This window comes from Salmo salar, chromosome ssa10 (genome assembly GCF_905237065.1).
Source record: "Salmo salar chromosome ssa10, Ssal_v3.1, whole genome shotgun sequence".
Classification (NCBI taxonomy): Eukaryota; Metazoa; Chordata; class Actinopteri; order Salmoniformes; family Salmonidae; genus Salmo; species Salmo salar.
The window spans coordinates 92,241,659-92,256,564 of NC_059451.1; the positions used below are offsets into that span (position 1 = coordinate 92,241,659).

Here is a 14,906-nt window from a genome sequence, read left to right on the forward strand (position 1 = left end):
TGGGGGTGACACAGGGTTCAATTCTCGGGCCGACTCTTTTCTCTGTATACATTAATGATGTCGCTCTTGCTGCTGGCGATTCTCTGATCCACCTCTATGCAGACGACCCCATTCTGTATACTTCTGGCCCTTCTTTGGACACTGTGTTAAACAAACCTCCAGACGAGCTTCAATGCCATACAACTCTCCTTCCATGGCCTTCTAATGCTCTTAAATGCAAGTTAAACTAAATGCATGCTCTTCAACCGATCGCTGCCCACCCGTTCAGCATCACTACTCTGGACGGTTCTGACTTAGAATATGTGGATACTACAAATACCTAGGTGTCTGGTTAGATTGTAAAGTCTCCTTCCAGACTCACATTAAGCATCTCCGATCCAAAATTAAATCTAGAATCAGCTCCCTATTTCGCAACAAAGCATCCTTCACTCATGCTGCCAAACATACCATCGTAAAACTGACTAAAACCGATCCTTGACTTCGTCGATGTCATTTACAAAATAGCCTCCAACACTCTACTCAGCAAACTGGATGTAGTCTATCACAGTGCCATCCGTTTTGTCACCAAAGCCCAATATACCACCCAGCACTGCAACCTGTATGATCTCGTTGGCTGGCCCTTGCTTCATATTCGTCGCCAAACCCACTGGCTCCAGTCAGTTTCCCTGACACCCAAAAGCACTCGTTACATTTTGACAGGAGAATAGTCCAATTCACACACTTATTAAGAAAACATGGTGATCCCTACTGCCTCTGATCTGGCGGACTCACTAAACACAAATGTTTCGTTGGTAAATTATGTCTGAGTGTTGGAGTGTGCCCCTGCTATCAGGCAATAAAAAAATTGAAAATTGTGCCGTCTGGTTAGCATTTACTTTTGATACTTAAGTATATTTAAAACCAAATACTTTTAGACTTCTACTCAAGTAGTATTTTACTGGGTGACTTTTACTTTTACTTGTGTCACACCCTGATCTGTTTCACCTGTCCTTATGATTGTCTCCACCCCCTCCAGGTGTCACCAATCTTCCCCATTATCCCCTGTGTATTTATACCTGTGTTCTCGGTTTGTCCATTGCCAGTTCGTCTTGTTTGTCAAGTCAACCAGCGTTTTTGTTCGCAGCTCCTGCTTTTTCCAGTCTCTCCTTTTTCTTACCCTCCTGGTTTTGAGTCTTGCCGGTCCTGACTCTAAGCTCATCTGCCTGACCACTCTGCCTGCCCCTGACCCTGCCTGCCAACCTGTACCGTTGCCCCACCTCTGGTTTACTGACCCCTGCCTGCCCCTGTTGGAATATTAAACCAAAGTCAAATCGACATGTCTGTATCTGGGTCTCACCTTGATTCCTGATAACTTGAGTCATTTTCTATTAAGGTTTCTTTACTTTTACTCAAGTATTGAGTACTTCTTCGACCACTGGTAAACAAGCAAGTCAATAGTTTCACTAAATAACTCTCACAAACCCAGTCCAATTAAGAAAATAGCTCAGCCTGGATCAGTCATGTAACTCCTTAGAGATAGATAAAGTACACCCAAAAGCCTGTTTTATCATGTGCAGCGCCATTGAGGACAATTTTGAGGTAGTCAACTGGGTGGGATTTTCTATGAGTTAGAAAGCCCTGCTTTGGACTGGATGTATAGTGTGTAGTTCAAACATGCTTAATCTATGAGCAGAATTACTGTCTTACCTCAATTAGCCAGAAAATCCCTAGTTTGAAAGCTACTGTTTGGTGGAAGCTCTGCAGCGCCATTTTCCCTGCATTTTCCCCCATGTGGGCAGCCCTCTAGCAATTAGAGTTCCAGCCGATAAGGTTCAGCTCCTCGCCATTTGAGTGACAGCTAGCAAGATGCACACATAGCAGAGCCAGAGAGAGAGCAATGACGTGGTGCACATATCTGCACATACAGTGCATTCGAAAAGTATTCAAACCCCTTTCTTTTTTCCACATTCTGCTACGTTACAGCCTTATTCTAAAATGGATTAAACAAATAAAAATCTTCATCAATCTACACACAATAATGACATAATGACAAAGTGAAAACATTTTTTTGCAAATGTATTTAATATAAACAACATAAATACCTTTTTTAAATAAATATTCAGACCCTTTGCTATGAGACTTGAATTGAGCTCAGGTGCATCCTGTTTCCATTGATCATCTTTGAGATGTTTCTACAACTTGATTGGAGGCCACCTGTGGTAAATTCAGTTGATTGAACATGATTTGGAAAGACACACATCTGTCTATATAAGGTCCCACAGCTGGCAGTGCATGTCAGAGCAAAAACCAAGCCATGAGATCTAAAGAATTGTCCGTAGAGCTCCGAGAAAGGATTGTGTTGAAGCACAGATCTGAAGAAATGTACTAAAAACATTCTGCAGCATTGTAGGTCCTCAAGAACACAGTGGCCTCCATCATTCTTGAATGGAAGAAGTTTGGAACCACCCGGACTCTTCCTTGAGCTGCCTGCCGGGCCAAACTGAGCAATCGGGGGAGAAGGGCCTTGGTCACGGAGGTGATGGTCACTCTGACAGAGCTCCAGAGGTCCTCTGTGGAGATGGGAGAACCTTCCAGAAGGACAACCATCTCTGCAGCACTCCACCAATCAGGCCTTTATGGTAGAGTGGCCAGACAGAAGCCACTCCTCAGTAAAAGGCACATGACAGCCCGATTGGAGTTTGCCAAAAAAGCACCTAAACTCTCAGAGTCTCAGACCATGAGAAACAAGATTCTCTGGTCTGATGAAACCAAGATTGAACTCTTCGGCCTGAATGCCAAGCATCACATTAGGAGGAAACCTGGAACCATCCCTATGGTGAAGCATGGTGGTGGCAGCATCATGCTGTGGGGATGTTTTTCAGCAGCAGGGACTGGGAGACTAGTCAGGATCTATGGAAAGATGAACGGAGAGAAGTACAGAGAGATCCTTAATGAAAACCTGCTCCATAGCTCTCAGGACCTCAGACTGGGACAAGGGTTCACCTTCCAACAGGACAACAACCCTAAGCATACAGCCAAGACAACACAGGAGTAGCTTCAGGACAAGTGTCTGAATGTCCTTGAGTGGCCCAGCCAGAGCCCAGACTTGAACCTGATCGAACATCTCTGGAGAGACCTGAAAATAGTTGTGCAGCAACGCTTCCCATCCAACCTGACAGAGCTTGAGAGGATCTGCAGAGAAGAATGGGTGAAACTCCCCAAATAAAGGTGTGCAAGCTTGTAGCGTCATACCCAAGAAGACTCGAGGCTGTACTTGTTTAATCGCTGACAAAGGTGCTAACAAAGTACTGAGTCATTATGGGGTATTGTGTGTAGATTGATGAGGAGAAAAAACTGTTTAATACGTTTTCAAATAAGGCTGTAACGTAACAAAATGTGGAAAAAGTTAAGGGGTCTCATTACTTTACGAATGCACTGTATGTGACGTCGTACACAATTTTCGGGGACAACTTTTGGCTCGTGAGTGCTACTTTTAGAACTGCTGGCTAGAAAGTATACAAAAGTACCTGAGAATCTCTTTAAGGAAGGATCACATAATTCCATCCAGGTCATCAGAAGGGATCAGCCAATGAATTATGCTTGTGAGCAAACATTCCATAGCTGGAGGCAGCAGTAAATCGCCAACCTTGGCTTTATACCTGTTCAAACAACACACTCCATGTGGCAGTATTTACCCTTTCGGTTTATTTACCAACTCATGGAAGTAGAAGAAGAAGAAAATGGACTTCTTCAGAATGGAGATGGCCTCAATGACGCTGCCCGTGCACTCACATATGACATAATGGGACAGATATAAAGAAGAGTCCGCTATCATTTTCTATGTGCCACTCAGTTCAGCCATAACTAGGGAGAAAGGAATGATGCATTGCAAACTATTCGAACAGTCCCAAGTGGGTGCAGTCAATGTGAAGGCAATAATCAAGGGCTAGCATTCCATTGTTGGCCCCTCTACTACTACCAATCTCTTATTCCCATATCTAAAATAACTGGATTAGGTTTCACAATCAATACTCCTCTATGAAAAGAGATCTGTGCAGTCTAGATTAGACTACCCCTATCCTTATCCTACTTTAATCTGCAGCCAGTAACACGGTCAATCCAATCCTACATCCACATAACCCTAGTTTCATGTAGGTTACTACTAGAGTGGTAATACATCGTAGGCCTATTTACAGCAATATATTAGTCATCATTATTACCTTTATGTCCACATCCAGGCTCAAAAGATTAAAACAAATATATATATTGGTGCAGTGAAATTTATTGTTTTACAGGGTCAGCCATAGTCACCCTTGAAGTAAATTAGGGTTAAGAGGCTTGCTCAAGGGCACAGACAGATTTTCCACTTCGTCAGCAAAGGTATTCAAACCAGAAACCTTTTGGTTACTGGCCCAAAACTGTGACCACTAGGCTACCTGCCACCTTGCCAACCTGCCAACCCCACCCTGACCCTATCCCTCACCCCCACATCCCAGTTCAGCCCTACCTAGCCTTAACACTAACCCCATTCATAACCCTAGTTTCATGTCCATATTGTAGCTTCCCACTGGGCACAGACGTCAATTCAGCATTATTTTATTGAAAAAACATGGAAACAACATTGATTCAACCAGTGTGTGCCCAGTGGGTAAACCCTTACCCAAACCTCAACCCTAACCCTAGCATCATGTCCACATCCTGCTTCAACCCCAACCCTCAACCATAACCTGAGCATCATGTCCACATCCCGGCTCAACCCTAACCCTAGCCTCAACCCTAACCCTAACTTACCCTATGGACCACTTGCCAGTTGGTCAGCGCATGCTCGTAGTACATGTCCTGGTAATCCGTCTGGCCCTGTGGCCTTGTGAATGTTGACCTGTTTAAAGGGCTTACTCACGTCGGCTGCAGAGAGCATGATCACACAGTCTTCCAGAACAGCTGGTGCTCTCATGCATGTTTCAGTGTTGTTTGCCTCGAAGCGAGCATAGAAGTAGTTTAGCTCATCTGGTAGGCTCATGTCACTGGGCAGCTCGCGGCTGTGCATCCCATTGTTGTCTGTAATGGTTTGCAAGCCCTGCCACATCCGACGAGTGTCAGAGCCAGTGTAGTACGATTCGATCTTAGTCCTGTATTGATGCTTTGCCTGTTTGATGATTCGTCGAAGGGCATAGCGAGATTTCTTATAAGCTTCCAGATTAGAGTCCCACTCCTTGAAAGCAGCTCTAGCCTTTAGCTCAGTGCGAATGTTGCCTGTAATCCATGGCTTCTGGTTGGGGTATGTACGTACAGTCACTGTGGGGACGATGTCATCGATGCAGTTATTGATGAAGTCAATGACTGATGTGGTGTACTCCTCAATGCCATCGGAGGAATCCCGGAACATATTCCAGTCTGTGGTAGCAAAACAGTCCTGTAGCTTAGCATCTGCTTCATCTGACCACTTTTTTATTGATCTAGTCACTGGTGCTTCCTGCTTTAATTTTTGCTTGTATGCAGGATTCAGGAGGATAGAATTATGGTCAGATTTGCCAAATGGAGGGCGAGGGAGAGCTTTGTATGTGTCTCTGTGTGTGGAGTAAAGGTGGTCCAGAGTTATTTTCCCTCTGGTTGCACATTTAACATTTTGATAGAAATTTGTTGAAACGGATTTAAGTTTCCCTTTATTAATGTCCCCGGATACTAGGAGCGCCGCCTCTGGGTGAGCGTTTTCTTGTTTGCTTATGGCGGAATACACCTCATTCAATGCTGTCTTAGTGCCAGCCTCTGACTGTGGTGGTATGTAAACATCTACAAAAAATACAGATGAAAACTCTCTAGGTTGATAATGTGGTCTACAGTTTATCATGAGATACTCTATCTCAGGCGAGCAATAGCTCGAGACTTCCTTAGATATCGTGCACCAGCTGTTATTTACAAAAATACATAGTCCGCCGCCCCTTGTCTTACCAGACGCCGCTGTTCTATCCTGCCGGTGCAGCGTATAACCAGCCAACTGTATGTTGATAGTGTCGTTGTTCAGCCACGACTCCATGAAGCATAAGATATGACAGTTTTGAATGTTCCGTTGGTAGTTTAATCTTCAGTGTAGGTCATCTATTTTATTGTCCAAAGATTGCACGTTTGCTAGCAGAATGGAAGGAAGTGGGGGTTTATTCGATCACCTACGAATTCGCAGAAGGCAGCCCGCCCTCCGGCCCCTTTTTCTCCGCCTCCTCTTCACGCAAATCACGGGGATCTGGCCCTGTTCCCGAGATAGCAGTATATGGTTCGCGTCGGCCTTGTCAGGCTCGTTATAGGAAAAAAAGGATTCTGCCACTCCGTGGTGAGTAATCGCAGTCCTGATGTCCAAAAGTTATTTTCGGTTATAAGAGACGATAGCGGCAACATTATGTGCAAAATAAGTTTAAAAAAATGTTACAAACAACGCAAATAAACAAACAAAAAAACACAATCGGTTGGGGGCACGTAAAATGTCTGCCTTCTTCTCCGGCGCCATCTTTACATCTTTAATACGTGTTCTTATCTGTCTATTGGTTTTGTCCCCATATTGCTTATTGCATGGACAAGAGATAAGGTATATGACGTTAGAATAGCTGCATGTGAGTAATTGTTTGATAGTGTACTGTTGCCAGTGGCAGAGCTGCTGAATACGCTCACTTTTTTACAGGAATCCCTACATGACGCAGAACTATGGCAGGGGTAGAAGCCAGTCACCATCTCGGTTCAACCCTAACACTCAACCCTAACCCTTATCCCAGCTTTATGTCCACATCCCGGTTTATGGTGTAGCGATAGTAATAAAAGGGGAATCCATCGTGAAGAATGTGTGAATCCTGGGCTCGTTATTGTACCTTCTGTCCTGTATTCTTACATTGTATATCCTGTTTCTTTTACGGTTATCTCTTTGGCCAGGGTTTCCCAAACATGGTCCTGGGGCCCCATAACGTTGGTTTCCACTAGATTCCACAGCCACAAAGTCAAAATTAGCTCTATCTTAAGATTGTCTATTATATTGACAAGACAGTCAGGGGACCGCTCTAACAATGGAAATACATCTCCTCAAAGATGGAAGGCACGCAGGAGAAGGCGAGATCAGATGGGATCATTCTAGTCAATGAGAGGGCAGATACGTTTGTGAATAACAGGCCATAGAGATAGATAAAGGACTCATCTTTCTATCTGTGCCATTACAGCATCTGTGACAGCATGGGCAGATCTCCATTTTAAAGTAGTCAATTCTCTTCTTCTTTATTGGTTGGTTCCCAACTTATAGCAATCCCCACCCAGTTGACCACTTTAAAATGGTAGATGCCCTCAATGGCAGAGTCCATGCTAAAACGGGTGATACCCATGATGAGTTCTCTATCTATCTCTGTGACAACAGTCATAATTCCAAAACAATGTGCCTTCGGAAAGTATTCAGACCCTTTTTGTTACGTTATAGCCTTATTCTAAAATCAATCTACACACAATATCCCATAATGACAAAGCAAAAACAAGTTTTTATAAATTGCTAATTTAAGTTGCTCATTTATTAAAAATAAAAACTGAAATATTACATTTACATAAGTATTCAGACCCTTTACTTGGTACTTTGTTGAAGCACCTTTGGCAGCGATTACAGCCTCAAATCTTCTTGGGTATGACGCTACAAGCTTGGCACACCTTTATTTGGGGAGTTTCTCCCATTCTTCTCTGCAGATCCTCTCAAGCTCTGTCAGGTTGGATGGGGAGCGTTGCTGCACAGCTTTGTTCAGGTCTCTCCAGAGATGTTCGATCGGGTTCCAGTCTGGGCTCTGGCTGGGCCACTCAAGGACATTCAGACACTTGTCCTGAAGCCACTCCTGCGTTATTCTGGCTGTGTGCTTAGGGTCATTTTGCTGTTGGAAGGTGAACCTTTGCCCCCAGTCTGAGGTCCTGAGAGCTATGGAGCAGGTTTTCATTAAGGATCTCTCTGTGCTTTGCTCCGTTCATCTTTGCCTTGATCCTGACTAGTCTGCCAGTCCCTGCTGCTGAAAAACATCCTGTCACAACTTCTGACGAAGTCGATGCCCCTCCTTGTTCGGGTGGTGCTCGGCGGTCGACGTCACCGGTCTTCTAGCCATCATTGATCCATTTTTCATTTTCCATTGGTTTTGTCTTGTCTTCCTACACACCTGGTTCCAATCCCATTCATTACATGTTGTGTATTTAACCCTCTGTTTCCCCTCATGTCCTTGTCAGAGATTGTTGTTATGTGCTCGTGTATTTGTATTGGTGCGTGACGGGTTATTTTACCCATGTTATTTTATTTATGTACGTTGGTTTTGGAGTTTGTTTTATCTTAATTAAACTACTCCAGTTACACCAAGTTGGTTTCTCCTGCGCCTGACTTTCCTGCCACCTACACACACGACAATGACACATCCCCACAGCATGATGCTGCCACCACCATGCTTCACCATAGAGATGGTGCCAGGTTTCCTCCAGATGTGACGCTTGGCATTCAGGCCAAAGAGTTCAATCTTGGTTTCATCAGACCAGAGAATCTTGTTTCTCATGGTCTGAGAGTCTTAAGGTGATTTTTGGCAAACTCTAAGCGGGCTGTCATGTGCCTTTTACTGAGGAGTGGCTTCCGTCTGGCCACTGTACCATAAAGGCCTGATTGGTGGAGTGCTGCAGAGATGGTTGTCCTTCTGGAAGGTTTTTCCGTCTCCACAGAGGAACTATAGAGCTCTCTCAGCGTGACCATCGGGTTCCTGGTCACCCCCCTGACCAAGGCCCTTCTCCCCCGATTGCTCAGTTTGGCTGGGTTGCCGGCTCTTCCAAACTTCTTCCATTTAAGAAATATGGAGGCTACTGTGTTCTTGGGGACCTTCAATGCTGCAGAAATGTTTTGGTACCCGTCTCCAGATCTGTGACTAGACACAATCCTGTCTTGGAGCTCTACGGACAATTCCTTCGAACTCATGGCATGGTTTTTGCGCAGAAATGCACTGTCAACTGTGGGACCTTATATAGACACGTGTGTGCCTTTCCAAATCATGTCCAATCAATTGAATTTACCACAGGTGGACTCCAATCAGGTTGTAGAAACATCTCAAAGATGATCAACGGAAACAGGATGCACCTGAGCTCAATTTCGATGTCTCATAGCAAAGGGTCTGAATACTTATGTAAATAAGATAATTTTTTATATATTTGCAAACATTTCTAGGAAACTGTTTTTGCTTTGTCATTATGTGGTATTCTGTGTAGATTGCTGAAGATGTTTATTTATTTAATCCATTTTAGAATAAGGCTGTTACATAACTAAATGTGGAAAAAGTCAAGAGGTCTGAATACTTCCCGAAGGCACTGTAAAGCAGCTTTTTTTTCAAATTTGCCGAAATTCCACACATCCTCTTATATCAGTGCATTTGTAACAACCGTATCAACTTCTATTAGATCAAATACGCCTTACGTAGCAAATGAGCAAATTCGACACTCTCACTAATCTCCAAACAAATATTCTGCTCTTCATGGACTGATTTTCATGGACAGAATTTGGCCGGAGTAAAAGCTCTCGCTTCGCCTCTTTCTCTCTGCTATATTGTAAAAATGTATAAAAACAAAAAAGAACTAACTAATAATTTAAGGTTAGGGTTAGGCATCTAACCCTGTGTCCCTGTTGTCGCTAGGCCTACTGTTGCAAAAACTATCAAAATTAATTGAACTGAACTACTATATCTGAAGTGTGAAAGATTCATTTGGCCAACCTAACCATACATCAATAGAGAATTCAAACGTACTACCTCTTGGTCAAAGGATAGAAAATGAAATAAACAATACATAAAAACATCAGACAACTGGGACAAAACATGTTAAAGTTGCATGTCTTGAGGCGAAAGAAACGCACACCTGTTTAGGAAAGGTGCTGGCTAGCAGAGTAGAACACTTGAAGTTGCATGTTTTTACAGTTTTTAGTTTTACAGTTTTATGGGTTTTGTCAGGAAATTATGCGTACAGCCTTGTTTGTGGAATTAATACGTTTTTACCTCGAGCCGCCAAACCAAGTAACGCAGACCACCAGAAGCCGACCAAAGTGAAAAAGGGATGTGGATGTTTGGTTAGCTTTTGTGGTTTCGATTACTTCTGTAGTCTGGTGCTTTGGGTCGTTGTTTTGAAGTTACTGCATTTCTGCAGCACTGGCTCTGCACACGACGCATCAGCACACCGCATTTGCCTGACACGCAGGCTGGGTCACCCCTCACACACGTGCACTGGGTGACTCCCACTCTTGGGAGATGGGGGGGGGGACGGGGACACACGTGGTCCTATCATCCTACTCACTGTCATATGTATATATGTGGGTGGACGTTGCGTTACTCCCTAGTGCAGGCCGGACCCGATGTGTCGTGTCCTCATGACGGGATGGTCGAGGGGGCTGCGCGACCCTGCCCTTGGTAGCGGGATTGTTCCTCCTCTCCTCCTCCTCCTCTCCTCATTTTGTCAAGTAATTTTTCTGCCAATCTCTGAATAGTAGTATAGTGTATTACAGACATGATTCCTAGCAAGCAGACAGAATGGGACTCCATGGGTGACCTGTGAAAGGGTTAAGGTCACCAGTCCTGAAACACAATGCAGGACAGACTTCGATGTGACACAGTCAATAATTACACATTAGCCTGTTCAGTCTCTTATTTTGGTTGTGAAATGAATATATGATTTAGTTTATCAATAATTCAAAAGCTATTCATTGAATTATTATAAAAAAATTCTCAATTGATCTGATATTCTCTGACTAAACAAAATAACATAAAGTTTTCCACCTTACACATGCCTGCATCTAGCTGAAATAGGGTGTAAACTTTAGTCCAACAGTTGCAAATGAGAGTTTCTATTGGACAAATTCAGGTATGTTTATCTCTGTTTTGTTCCGTTTTCTGCCATTTAAGAAACGTTTTTCCACAGAATCGGTGGAATGAATACACACCTGATCACGCATAAAAACATAGATCACTTTCATCGCAGCCACGTTGTATTCCTTCTCGCATCTATGCACTCTCCTCCTCTCACCTTCGCTTGTGGACTTCAGTGCACAACATATCAGCATGTACTGTATGTGACCAGGCGAAAAACCTTTCCAAGCCAAATCGCTACACACAGCCTACATAGTTGTCACCATATTAGCTAAAGTAACATCATAGTCAGAATAGCTAATAGAACTAGCGTGTTAGTGAACTTGCTACAATAATGCAGTAACTTTACAGTGTACAGTCAGTAAGCAGTTACACCGGCAGCCCCGGTGGCAATAAATTAGTAAAACTAAAAGCTTACCTTGACCTTTGAAGAGTTCTGGTGTTGCGTTGGATAGTCATAGCCAGCTAGCTAAGACAGCATCCCTCTGTTTGAGCAGGGTGTTTCAGTAAGCTAAACTAGCTAGCTGCATTTGCTAGCTAAGTAAATGAAACTGAAAGTGAACAAAAAAAATGAAATCTCTGTCTATTTCTCTCTTGCTTCTCCTTCATTTTGGATGATTATTATTATTTTTGAAACTGTTCAACTATTGCCTTTCTCTCATTTTGAGTCAACTGCTCACCACATTGTATGCACTGCAGTGCTAGCTAGCTGTAGCTTATGCTTTCAGTACTATATTCATTCTCTGATCCTTTGATTGGGTGGGCAACATGTCAGTTCATGCCGCAAGAGCTCTGATAGGTTGGAGGACGTCCTCCGGAAGTTGTCATAATTACTGGCAGTGGGTGAGAACCATGAGCCTCTTAGCTTTTGCTACTCTACAGAGTGCTGTTGAGGCTACTGTAGACCTTTTTTGCAAAATAGTTTGAATAAATTATTTGGTTACGTGAATATATTTAGTATAGCTTTATCTAAAAAGGATAACTTTTTTAATGCTTTACAATTTGTATTTTTATGAAATTCACTGAGGAGGATGGTCCTCCCCTTCCTCCTCTGAGGAACCTCCACTGCCCTCGTCCTATACCCTGAACTGTCTAGCCCTGTCTGACAGCACCTCACACGCAGCAGCCTGCATTGTGTGTCTGCAAGCTTTACTTTCGTTTCCATCAAAGTCCATTGTTTAGTTTCATTTCTGCGTTGCCTCTGCTTTTCTCAGATAGAGTGTATCTTCTTTGGTTACTATGTACTGAACAAAGACAACACAACAAAACCAAACTATGACGTGTGTGCATGTGTGTGTGCATGCGCGTCTGGAGAGAGGGCAGTCCTGTTCAAGGAGGTACTGTATTTACCTAACAAACAGAGAAGGCTAAACAACATGCTAATCTAGGCCTACATAAAGCTAATTACAAAAAAGTAAAATAAAATAATGCACTGAGACTGATATTAAATTGTCAGTATGTATGAGTTTAAAGATGTGTCAAGTGGCTTGGATATTACTTACTTACACTACTAACTAAGTATTATTTGCGATGTTATAACTTTGCAGCTGTTCTCTGCAATGTGGCATCAATATCAGAGTGTATAAATATCCAAAATGACAACTACAGAACAAATGGCACAGGTAAGTTTGTTCATGTTGCAATGTTTTTTTCAATTTTTATTTAACATTTTTACATTTTCATGGAAATTATGCATTCAGCATTGCAGTGTATTTGGGAATGCGTTTTCTTCAGCAGGCCCCCCATGAGCCGCCGAAACCAAGCAACGCAGACAACCAGAAGCCAACCAAAAAAAGAAAAGAATGGTTCTTCATCTGGCGGCATTCTAGGGTACATTTCGTTTAAGTATTCAGGTAAGTAATATAAGCTTTGTGCTTCGGATGAGCTTCATCTAGTCGTCTCAGGTGTCTTCGGGTGTCTGGTGCTTGGGTTCGTCGGTGCGTCAAGGTCGCTGCGGATCAGTTAATCTGCAGCTCCTGGCTCTGCTCACCAGGCCCGACTGACCAGGTCCTGCGAGGTCATGCTGAGGGTCAGTACCTGCTAGGGGACAGACTCCCAACACCCCCCACTAGGACATGGCCAGGGACCCAGTGACCTGCCCTTGGGAGCAGGCTTTTCATCTCCTTTCCTCCTCCTCCTCTCCTCCTCTTCACTGTGGGACAAGACTTTGTTTTAGTCACAGTCAGTCCACAAGACAACTCTGACCCTACAATGTAGTATGTTTAGAGTTTCACTTAAATTCTATACATCTTTATTGTCCATAAAGGGTTATTCATCATCGACACGTGCATGCTGTCGATGTGAGATACTTACAAGTAAATACACAGCAAGCAAACAGAGTGGGAACTCAATAGTGACCGGACAGAGGGTCACCAGTCCTGCAACACAAGGAAGGATGCACATAGATGTGAGTGACGCAGGCGACAGTGATACATCCCCCTGGTACAGCATTGATGTTTAACAAATGCTCTTACCATGTATTATAGTCTTGTCAAAGTTATCTTGTACTATAGACATTTGACTCTAAAGAAAAAACAGTAACCTATTCCTGTAACTGTAAATGTACAACAAAACAAACACAATATTTGGGTTTGATGATATTGAAATGTATACAAACGGAATGACAAAGCACATAAAACAAATCACTCTCTTATACAAGCTCTTAGATCTCGATGGAAAGGAAACTCACCCAAATCCTTAAGCGGAGGGCTCCGCAGGATAGAAAGGACAGATCAAACATTGTAACCTCCTTTTATACCTTGAACCCCCCCCCGCTCTGTCATTGCAATTCTGACAGCCAAAGGAAAGCAGCTAACACCCTCAGCCTGCATTGTGTGTGTGGGCGTGATCGGGCTGAGCACAGTCGCTCTTTGCCACACGTTTCTTCTTAACCTTCAGTTTTGTTTCCAGCAAAGTCTGTCTAAGTTTCGTTTCTCTGCTGCCTCTCCACTTCCCAGATAATGTTTATTTGCTTTCTAGGCTTCTACCCAGCTAGCACATTTGGTTCGTTGGAAGTTGTGGGAAAGTTTTGGATTTCCCATTGGTTCTGGGAACGTAGCCATAAATTACGTTCTGAGAACGGAAGTGAAGATTTTGCCTGTTCTGGGAACATTTATTTTTAGGTTGCAGGGAGTCTTGTGAGGCTTGTTGGGGTCATAGAGCAAACCCCAAATGGTTCTGACGCTACAGACGTTTTCGTGAGAACCTATTTTCAGGATGTCTCCTGGTCTAACAAAAACCACTGTAGCTCTGCCACCTTCCACCGCAGATGCTGAAGACGCAGCCCATGCAAAAAGATATCTCTTATATTATGCTAATTAGATTTACATGCAGGCACGGACATCAACTGTTTTTATTTAAATAGAACCATGACGAAACCTGTAGGAAACGTTATGCTGAAGAACTGAAATTCCCACAGGAGACCGTTGTTTCTTAACGTTCTTTGAACTATTTGAGAACATTCCCAATGTCAAATCAGTTGGTCATTACCAAAATGTAACGTTATTTTGTCAAGTTCCTTAAATGTGCTGAGAATGTTCCAAAGCAAAGCAACTATTCTGCACCATAACCAGAAAGTTGTGGGAAGGTATACAAACCATATGACAACCACGCTATCACCAAGCTCTAAAACACATATGGTTCTCAGAATAAGTACACCTGTTGTTCGAGAAGGCAATACAATACAAAGCTCCTGACATCAAACCCTGTCTTTATATACTGTAACTTTCACATCAGCAACCTTCCATTTCAAATTAACTTTTTGTTCCAAGCTTTATCTGTGGAAAACAACACTTACAAACGTCCTAAAATTAAGTAGACCTACAGGGCACAGACCTCAATTCAATGTAATTTCATTGAAATGACGTGAAAAGAACGTTGATTCAACCAGTGTGTGCCCAGTGGGAAGTCAGTTCCAATGGCCATACCCTAAATAGAATGCATGCCATAACCCCATATTAATTATCATGTGATCAGTGTGTCAATTACAATAAACTGCAACAACCAACTGTTAAATATTATGCTGTTGTGAGGATGATCATTTTG

General features: G+C 43.1%; 1 long non-coding RNA gene across 1 annotated transcript; it reads right to left on the reverse strand.

Annotated features, from left to right (window-relative positions):
- Nucleotides 1–12,493: 12,493 nt before the first annotated feature.
- Nucleotides 12,494–13,792, reverse strand: LOC106561182 (uncharacterized). The gene is made up of 3 exons (XR_001318747.2): nucleotides 13,552–13,792; nucleotides 13,176–13,240; nucleotides 12,494–13,014 (listed from the first exon to the last, which is right to left on the reverse strand). It is a non-coding gene; the product is annotated as an uncharacterized lncRNA (long non-coding RNA).
- Nucleotides 13,793–14,906: the final 1,114 nt, after the last annotated feature.